The sequence below is a fragment of the Taudactylus pleione genome, unplaced genomic scaffold (assembly GCF_031769625.1).
Source record: "Taudactylus pleione unplaced genomic scaffold, aTauple2 ptg000800l, whole genome shotgun sequence".
Taxonomy (NCBI): Eukaryota; Metazoa; Chordata; class Amphibia; order Anura; family Myobatrachidae; genus Taudactylus; species Taudactylus pleione.
This window is the reverse complement of record NW_028285202.1, coordinates 1,814,112-1,820,111: the sequence shown is the minus strand read 5'-3', so window position 1 is coordinate 1,820,111 and position 6,000 is coordinate 1,814,112.

Sequence of the window (6,000 nt, the reverse complement as noted above, 5' to 3'; positions counted from 1 at the left end):
TTGAAATTTAATAACGGCGCTAGGCGCCGAGTGTTTTAACTATATATTTCTCTGCCGCAGTCCGGCCCCGCTCTGACGGCCGCAGCAGGGATGAGGTAACCCCCGGTGTGCCACACCGGGGGAGAATGGAGTGCAGGGTGCTGCTCTGCACTCCACGCTGGGACCCAGGAGTGTGACTCCCAGCTCCACAGGGACGCCGCCGGTCCCTCCATGTCGGCTGGTTACTGCGGCCAGGCAGCGGAGGGCAGGGCTGTGAGCTGGCTGCTGGGGACCAGAAGCAGCGCTCCCTGCGACCCAGAGCGACAGGAAGCCGCTGCAGCCGGGACAAGTGTCCCGGACTGCACAGCTAAGCGCCACATGGAGAACCGGGCTAGCCGGCTCCCTGTGTGGCATTGGTTAAACCCTGGTGCGTGGCACTGGGGGAACTGTGCTGACCGCTGGGGACCAGGAGCATTGCTCCCGGCGCCCCCAGCTCCACAAGGCAGCGGGACAAAAGTGTGGCAGATGAGTGCCGCACACTGGGGATGGTCCAGGCGAGCCAACTCCCCGTGCGGCCATGCAGGCAGCCCGTCAATAGGCTAAACCTTTGGTCAGTGGTGCCGCCAGGCCCGGGAGCTCTGGAGGCTGTGTGGCTAAGTAGTGGGGCTGGTAGCACTGGGGGACCAGGCAAGCAAGCTCCTGGTAACCCCCAGTGCTGAGAGAGCCCCAGCACTGAACCCAGCAGTCCAGGACTGCAGGTATAAGGGTGCCCATCGCTGAGCGCTGGGCACAGTAAAATAACTAAAATATAAATGTATTTAAAATGGCTTGTGCAGCACTGAGCCAGGACAAGGGAGGTCCTGGGCTGCAGTGCAGCAAGTGTATAACAGCCTGATGCAGGGCACAGGCTTGGTGTGCAGTTTAATAACACAATGTATTTTAAATGTATAATTTAAGGAAAAGTGCACTTACCTGTGGTCTGTGGAGGTCCAGGGGGATCCGGAGCTCTGTGTTGGCTGCTGGGTCCCCCAGCCTCTTCCCTAGGGGAATAAAATGTTCTCCTATGCAGCCTCATGCCTGGAAGTGGTATGAGATGGTGCATAGGAAGCTGAGTAATGCAGCCAACTAACTGTGGCAGGGAGCTTCGCTTCTGTGGCCAGGAATCCATGCCCAGGGACCCTGCTTGCTCACCTCTGGAGCTCAGATTCAGGCAGAGGTAGCAAGCTTGATCCCTTAGCAGATTCCTGGAATTCGGTTTTGGCGGGAAAGCTTTGTGTGTTCCAGATGAGTCGGAGCTGTGGGTGTGCCGAGATCTGTGGGCAGGCTCAGACACCAAGGAGTGACCGCTCCCCCCTGTCCATAGGGGACAATGTTAAATGTGCATGTGGCCAGCACATGCACAGGTCATGCATTTAGGATGATTGGTTGGAAACCACAGGGCGGACTTACCCCCTGTGGTAATGTGTATTAGAGTGGCATAAAAGGAGGCTTCATGCCTGGTAAAATTGTACATCTTTGACAATCCTTTGTGGAGAAGTGCTGTTAAGATTCCTGTAACATCTTGTACTGTATGCTGATTATTCCCCTTCAATCCGAAGGGACGGGTCTTTTTAAAGACCGTTGAGCAATAAACATCTTGCCTTTACTTCGACTACATCTGTACCCTGCGACCAACAGAATTGCGCCAAAACGCTATTCCGTTCTCCTGTTGTTCTGGGTAAGAGCTCAGTGTCTCCAAGTTCAAGCCCTCTGCCAAGTTACCGTGCAGACCTGGTCCATTGCGAGGGATCAGGTGGGAACAGTCGGCACCAAACAGGAGGTGTGTCTGCAGCTAATCAAACGCATACACAGCAGAGCGGTTCCAGGTGCCGACGTAGGAGCCTGATTGTACGTAAAAAGCGGTTCCAAGTGCCGCTGAAAGGAGCTGGGTGGTGGCAGCTTCAGTAAACGCCCACAGCGCAGTGGGAGGAGTCAGTGACAGGTGTTCACTGACGGTGAGTAGGAGTCCAAAAGCGCTAACCCGTGACCAGGGCCGGCCTAGACGAAAGGCGTCCGGTCACAACTTCCCTCTCTCAAAAGTGGTAGAGCCTACTGCCCTCACCACAAACATAGACACATTACTTACAAGAAGTATAACACAGTGTCTCTGAACAAGCCTGCCTGCTTGCTCTCCCCAGGTGAGACTCTGACACAGTTTATATGAGCCTCTTCCAGGTGCATATATAAAAAAACAATAGATAACAAATGCAGCCATATGAATAATCTGCTAATGAAGTCTCTATATATATATATATACTACAATTAGAATGCTATAATGATCTTCATACAAGGTTGAGAAATATTCATTATTGTACTTTGCATCTAAACAAAGGATATATTCACAACCAATCCTTTAATGTGATGCAAAAGAATAAAATAAAATGTATTTAAACCAGCAACTCGCCCCGGCTTCACACTTGAGCAATATTGAATTTACGGCGATAGCCTTTTTTTAACACAGATATAAGAAAGATTGCATGGTAAATGACTTGAGTAGTTTTTTCCTCCTGACGTCAACACAAAAAGATTTAGTTTAAATGTGATGCACACAAGGGTTCACATAAAGTCGTCCACTTCAACTCCAGCTATGTTAAGTGTACCTAGATAGATGCCACCATTGTGATACATATATGTATGTGTAACAGTTTAGGCAGGGTAAGCCAAGAAAACGCTTGAATGTCTGTTTTTTTTCATGGACTTGCTTCACTAAAATTGCCATTGCCCGGCTCCCTTTTGTCATATATTAATGTGTCATACACCTAAACCTTCCTCCACAAATACTCTATAGAATAGTGACAACTGCATCAAAACCATCCAGTGGTTCTGGAGATTAGCCCGAATAGACAGATGCCTACCAGGGACTTTAATTTATAATATATATAGATAACTACATCAATGAATTGTATTAATCTGATTTTTTTGTGTGTGGCTATTTATTGTAAATTATAGCATGAACCACAATAATACTGCTAGAATCAATTTACGCCAATTGGTTAAGGCAGTGATTCCCAAACAGGGTGGTGCTGGGCACTTACAGAGGTGCCACGGGTTGGTGGTCCAGGACCAAATCATTTATGGTCAATGTGATAGGCAAAACCAGTGCTGGTAATCATAAAATGTGGACAAATGTGCCCACCACCACATTGCTGACCCAAAGGATGACCGGGAAGCCCAAACCTGCCCACCACATTGCTGACCCAAAGGATGACCGGGAAGCACAACCCTGCCCACCACCACATTGCTGACCCAAAAAATGACCGGGAAGCCCAAACCTGCCCACCACATTGCTGACCCAAAGGATGACCGGGAAGCACAACCCTGCCCACCACCACATTGCTGACCCAAAGGATGACTGGGAAGCACAAACCTGCCCACTACATTGCTGTTCCAAACGATGACCGGGAAGCACAACCCTGCCCACCACCACATAACATTCCCGGAGAAACACGTAAAGGACAGAGATCCTGACCAGCTCCAACCTACCTATTCTTTAGATCCACCTGTGCTGTATCCCGTTATCACTCAAGACGGATGACCAGTTCACACTGCATGCACAGTGTTGCTCCGTTGGGAGACACCAGCAGCCCTGCCACTACCCGTGCTTGCTCCGGTGCCGCTCAGACAGAGACGACTTCAGATTGAGTGCCTGGTGTCGCTGTGGTAGAGGCATCGGCAGTCTTATCACTGCCACAATGAACAGTGCTGTACAAGCGACTGCTCCGGACCTTACCAGACTATCTAAACAATCCCAAAAGTCTGCCTGCACTCCCGCTGATGAGCGATTGAGAGCACATCTCCATTAGACTCCTACCAGTGAGTATATAATCTCAAGCACTCTATTTACAGTATTATACATGCTTGAACTTTTGACACTACAAGTGGACTCGATTCACTACATTCTATTGCACACTGAAGGTTGAAATTATCAATTGGGATCTATATGCTGGCTTAGCGTTTATTGAAGAACAGACAGAATAATATTTAACCATCTACTATCCTCACATGTTAGAAATTGGATATTTATTCCAAGATTTCTATCCAATTAAGGACTTTGGAGGCTTCATACAGAGCTTGATCAGATCTCAGCACTGGACTATATTTATTTACAGTCAGGTGCATAAATATTGGGACATTGACAAAATTTTCATATTTTGGCCTCTATTCACCACCACAATGGCTTTGAAATGAAACAAACAAGATGTGCTTTAACTGCAGACTTTCAGATTTAATTTGAGGGTAATTACATCCAAATCAGGTGAACGGTGTAGGAATTACAACGGTTTCTATATGTGCCTCCCACTTTTTAAGGGGCCAAAAGTAATGGGACAAACTAAACAATCCTAAATCTAACTTTCACTTTTTAATACTTTGTTGCAAATCCTTAGCAGGCAATTACAGCCTGAACTCTGGAACGCATAGCCATCACCAGACGCTGGGTTTCATCCCTGGTGATGCTCTGCCAGGCCTCTACTGCAAATGTCTTCAGTTCCTGCTTGTTCTTGGGGCATTTTCCCTTCAGTTTTGTCATCATCATCAAGTGAAATGCATGCTCAATCGGATTCAGGTCAGGGGATTGACTTGGCCAATGCATAATTCCACATTTTAGCCTTAAAAAACTCTTTGGTTGCTTTTGCAGTATGCTTTGGGTCATTGTCCATCTGCACTGTGCAGCACCGTCCAATGAGTTCTGAAGCATTTGACTGAATATGAGCATATATTGCCCGAAACACTTCAGAATTCATTCTGCTGCTTTTGTCAGCAGTCACATCATCAATACAAGGGAACCAGTTACAATGGCAGCCATACATGCCCATGCCATGACAGTACCACCACCATGCTTCACTGATGAGGTATGTTTTGGATCATGAGCAGTTCCTTTCCTTCTCCATACTCTTCTCTTCCCATCACTCTGGTACAAGTTGATCTTTGTCTCATCTGTCCATAGGATGTTCCAGAACTGTAATGGCTTTTTTAGATATTGCTTGGCAAACTCTAATCTGGTCTTCCTGTTTTTGAGGCTCACCAATGGTTTACATCTTGTGGTGAACCCTCTATATTCACTCTTGTGAAGTCTCCTCTTGATTGTTGACTTTGACACATATACACCTACCTCCTGGAGAGTGTTCTTGATTTGGCCAACTGTTGTGAAGGGATTTTTCTTCACCAGGGAAATAATTCTTCTGTCATCCACCAGTTGTTTTCCGTGGTCTTATGGGTCTTTTGGTGTTGCTGAGCTCCCCGGTGCGTTCTTTCTTTTTAAGAATGTTCCAAAAAGTTGATTTGGCCACACCTAATGTTTTTGCTATCTCTCTGATGGGTTTGTTTTGATTTTTCAGCCTAATGATGGCTTGCTTCACTGATAGTGACAGCTCTTTGGATCTCATATTGAGTCGACAGCAACTGATTCCAAATGCAAATGTCACACCTAGAATCAACTCCAGACCTTTTACCTGCTTAATTGATAATGAAATAACGAGGGAATAGCCCACACCTGTCCATGAAATAGCTTTTGAGTTGATAGTCCCATTACTTTTGGCCCCTTAAAAAGTGGGAGGCACATATAGAAAACGTTGTAATTCCTACACCGTTCACCTGATTTGGATGTAATTACCCTCAAATTAAATCTGAAAGTCTGCAGGTAAAGCACATCTTGTTTGTTTCATTTCAAAGCCATAGTGGTGGTGAATAGAGGCCAAAATATGAAAATTCTGTCAATGTCCCAATATTTATGCACCTGACTGTATATCATTTATTTTAATTGTATAATTGTTTGATGTATTGTTAGTGTGTGAATAAACATATTGTTTTTACCATTATTTTTTTTAAACCAGCGCTCCACATCTACCTATGCTCTCTGATCTTTTTAGCAGGTAGCAGATACTGCTGTGGAAGCTGCCAGTTTTCTAAACCTAATATAACTACTGACTGGGGAGCGCACTTATATCTTTTCTATAATTATTATATTTATTTAGGTTTTGTAGG